Source organism: Haplochromis burtoni, unplaced genomic scaffold (assembly GCF_018398535.1).
Source record: "Haplochromis burtoni strain Fernald_Lab_line unplaced genomic scaffold, NCSU_Asbu1 Contig_31, whole genome shotgun sequence".
Classification (NCBI taxonomy): domain Eukaryota; kingdom Metazoa; phylum Chordata; class Actinopteri; order Cichliformes; family Cichlidae; genus Haplochromis; species Haplochromis burtoni.
Genome location: NW_024582392.1, coordinates 1,052,543 through 1,057,267, shown reverse-complemented (window position 1 = coordinate 1,057,267; position 4,725 = coordinate 1,052,543).

The window sequence follows — 4,725 nt, the reverse complement described above, 5'->3', positions numbered from 1 at the left end:
CTTTACTCATGCTTGTTTGGATTCAAATCCTGGTAACATTTGCTGGATCTTTTTAAGATGTATCTGCTTATATGACTTTTTCCCACATGGGAGCTGTGTAAATATAGCTCTGAGCACAGATTCCTTGATCCATTTATTGTAATCCCATTGACCATTAATTTAGCTGCAATGGATCTTAAGCGCCTGAGGTGGTGTAAGGTACTTTGTTGCACCTGTGAAGAGAATGGGGAGCTTTGTTTTACATCCCTTTAATGACATAGTCTTGGATAATCCCCGTTGCAGGGATTAAAAAGTTCACACTGAATGATGTAAGGCGACATGAGTCACTGTTTTATCAGTCTTTGTCAACAACTACTGCATAATGTGTTGGGAATTGAAAAGCTACTGAAAAGTATCACAATTAAAAGTATTTTATGAAATTTATTTCAGAATTTGTTGTTGCAGGATGGCTCTTTTCATTGGATTATGCGATGCACTGAAGATGATTTTCCTATTTTAGGTAGCTGCAGTTTTGTTTTTGTATTAAATCTTGTATCAGACCCCAATATGAGGCCCCAACCTTTTAAAGACAATGTAGCACACGACTTTAGAGTATTTCAATGTCCAATACTCAGTTATTGTACTACTGAGTACGAGATGGCCTCCATCAGGGAACAACAACTTTACAAAAGTCTTAATTATTGAGTGTGACAACTATTAATTATTTTACTGTCATTTCAGTTCATGACACAGCTTTGGGTAAAGAGGTGAGAAGTATAACAATGACATTTACCAGACACATAACAGTACATACTCGAGATCTTGCGCCATAGTTTTAGAGTATTCTCTATATTATTTCTGGATATCCGAGTAAATGAGCTGGGAACAATTTAATCAGATTCGTGCTTCTTTCTTCTTTTTTGTATTTGAAGATGGTTTTATAGAAGATGTACATTCCTGCAGTCTTTATTTCCCGGTGACCATTACAATTCACTTAATGTAGATGATGTTTAGATCATGCTTTAAAACGCCCTTCAAAGATCTATCTTAGGGGTCTATCTCACTTGAAGAAGAACTTTGGTGAGGGAACTGAGTAACAGAAAACAATGCAAGAATTCCAAAATACACCTGCTAACCTTGAAAATGAACATTTATGCAAAGACCAAATGGATGAGCATAACTTTCTGCAATTATTATCAGAATATTTGATTTTTTTCCTGCAACCCTTTCATGCATGAATTATGACAACCTCAATAGGATTTCTTTCTTAAGTATTTTTATTCATCTTTAGGCATGACAAAAAGATTTTTGAACTTCACTTTTTTAAACATGGATTTTTCAAAGAGGTTTTTACATGTCTACTTAGATGGACAACACACATTTTGACTGAATTTGGTATGAAGTGACACATCAGTGTCCAGTGTCGTGGTTTATGTGCAAGTATACCATCAACACTGGCACAAATACAAGAAAACAGCCTTTGAGTCGTGACCACTATGCGTGAAAGGGTTAATGCAATGAATTAACTTGTTAAGTTTCCTGTCCTTTCTCTGTGTATAATGTATCCATTAGCAATGTTCTAATTGATTTGCATATTAATTTACCATATCAGGATATATTGATTTTCATATTTTGTGCAGTAGGATCCAAGAGAGAGTGGGGCCCAATCCAACTGACTTTAGGCAGTGGGGTACACCCTTTAGAGATTATTTGTTAATATAGGGCTAACACAGAGTAACAAACAGCTATTCACGACCAGTTTGGAATAATCAATCAAGCTTGCATGCATGATTGTTGGAAAGGTGCAAGCAGCTGGAATGAACTTGTCAGGCACAGGAAGAATATGCAGACTCTACACAGGAAGCAGCAGTGAGTCAGCATATTCACATTCACATGTGTTGCCTGTTCTTAAGACTAGTCTGGTAAACTTGACATATTTGAGGTTTGAATAAAAGTAAAAATGTATATTTGCAAATATTTAAAGCTCTGTAAACACTGATTAAGGTGGACACTGAGCAACCTATTATACAGAAATGTGCCCCACAGTAAACTTAATATGAGCCTAATTTTTATTTATAACTGCTCCTCATATTAAACTCTGCCAAAGTGAGTCAAAACATCGTCCTTCAACTCATTCTGAACATGTTTTCCTACTTTCTTTTTTTCTTCTGGATCTGTAGGATATCAACGAGACAGGATATCCCTACTACAGAGATTTCTGGCACAGAGTTCCACCCACCTGCTGCTCAAATCTTTTGTTTGAGCTGGCTTAAAGGAAAGGTGGCCTCTAGGGGAGAGCAGCGAAAACAGTTTGTTTCAAACAGAGGATTAACTGCACCAAAGCCCAGTATGAGATAATAAGGATTATTTTCACATGTGAATTGTCCAAAGCTACACGACTACAAGTCCAAGAATAAAACATATTGAGCTGAAAATGAACAGAATAGGTCCACTTAAAAAATAAATAAATCTAGTCCAGTTAGTCAGTTGGAATATATAGGGTTTAAAGAATATTAAGAGATAAATCCTTGGCTGTACTGAAAACTGCCTGGCATTTAAAACTATTTTTCTGTGTAGCTCATCTCCGTGGTGCAATAACTCTAGCCTAGCAACTGTGATAATTATGTGGAGTGATCTGTCATCAAACGTGACACTTCCATCATGAAAGGGCCTTTTTACTGCTGACCTATGTGCCTCCTCTTCTGATTAAAGAAGACGTCAACTATTTGTCATTCTTAAAAAAAAATCATCTGAAATGGAATGTGACCATGGCATCATTTTGAACTGGTAACCATGACAACAAGGCCAATTTTAATAGTCTCTGCTGCAGCACATTACAAATGTGCAGGTAGTCAAATCGATTAATTTTCTCCTGGCAGGTTAATATTGCAGATTTGGATGGCAGATAAAATCCTGCAGAATTTATCTTTAGGTTATGTCTGCATTTCTTTGTTTATCAGAAAGGACTCATAGATTATAAAGGTTATTAAAGCTGAACTGGTTTGTTCTGTCTGCTAGGAAGCCTTTAGCTTAGTTAGGCTGTCTAATTCTAAGTGTTTGTGAATAATTAACCTTTTGCATTTCACAAACACTGGAGTGAATACATGAGCAGCGGAGGCCTGCAGTATTATTAGTGTGACCTGTCTGTTGTCATTGCATTTCGTATGGTTCCTTCTGTGGAGGGTTACATGAGCACCTAATGCAGATTAATGCATAAACCTGTTAAGGGATGCCTCCTCAGGCTACAGATTATAGTGCAACACTGTCACAGCCTGATGGTGCACTGTGGTTTCAAGCAGTTGGTAGCCAGGTGTAAAATATCTTCAACCTTCAATAAAGCTAGGACACATTTTACAATGTAAATGAGAATGCAATGATTTGAAAACCTCATAAACCCATATTATATTTGCAATAGAAAATAGGAAACAGATTAAATGTTTAAAGTGAGAAAATGCGTCGTTACAAAAACATACAATCATTTTGGAAAAGATGGTAGCAACACAGCTCCGAAAAGTTTGGAAAAAACTAATTTATCACTCTCTAGCATCGCCTCTTCTTTTAACAACAGTCTGTGAACTGAGGAGACGTCTGCTGGCTGGACTCCGGGGCATTTGCCCCATACGTGTCCGATACATTCTAGCTATTGATCAATCCTAGATCTGCTTTGTTATATTTTCAATTTCATAATGTTCCAAATGCTTTCAATTCGGTGAAAGATCTGGACTGCAGAAAGCCCAGATCAGCACCTGGATTCTTCAACTTCAAAGCCTTGCTGTTGTAATAGATGTAGTATGCTTTTTAGGATTGTCTAGCTGAAGTATGTAAGGCCTCGCTTATAAGAGACATTGTAAGGATGGGAGCATATGTTACTCTAAAATCTCTGCATCCCTTTCAGCATTATTGGTGCCTTTTCATATATGCAAGTTGCCGATTCTACTAATGCACCCCCTATGTCATCAGAGGTGCAAACTTTTAAACTGAACACTGATCAAAAACCCAGATGGTCCCTCGCGTCTTCAGTCCAGAGGATGCACTGTCCAGGTTTTACTGTAAATATTTCAAATTTAGATTTGTCTGAGCACAGAACTGTTTTCCACGTTGCTTCAGTCTGGATCAGGTTCACATATGGCTTCTTCTTTAACCTGAATTTCCCGTTGGCATGGTGATAAACAGCCTTGTTTCAGACAGATGTCAGATTTTCATCATGCAAACCTGCTCTAGAGTCCAAGAATGAAAATATGAAGATGGAGCACAATAGGTCCACTTTAATTAATCATTAATATTTTACAGGTAGACAAAATGTTTTGAAATGTTAGCACTACATCCAATTGAATTATTATCTAATTTTGCAGACAAAACTTTAATTTTGACAGGTCACTCATACACCAGGATATTATTTATTACACTGGCAGTAACTTATTTTAATTTAATTTTGCTAATTAATTAAATATTAACCAATGTATAACTAATGTATATACCAATATTTAGTTTGTTGCTGAAGTCTTTCCTCTTCATTGGTGTCACAGAGCTGCAGAAAATCCACTTTCATTCAGCATTTAAACACAGCATTAAAAAGACTCTGCATAACAACCATAACCTGTGTATAAAGCTTTTATAAATTGTCATATTTTTTTTTAATTATTTTATATTGAGCATCATCAAAAATTAGTCGTCATATATTTTAAAACACAGCCTACTTGCTTGTCGTGAGCACGGCGTGGGCTGTTTTACATGAATCGTGCTGTT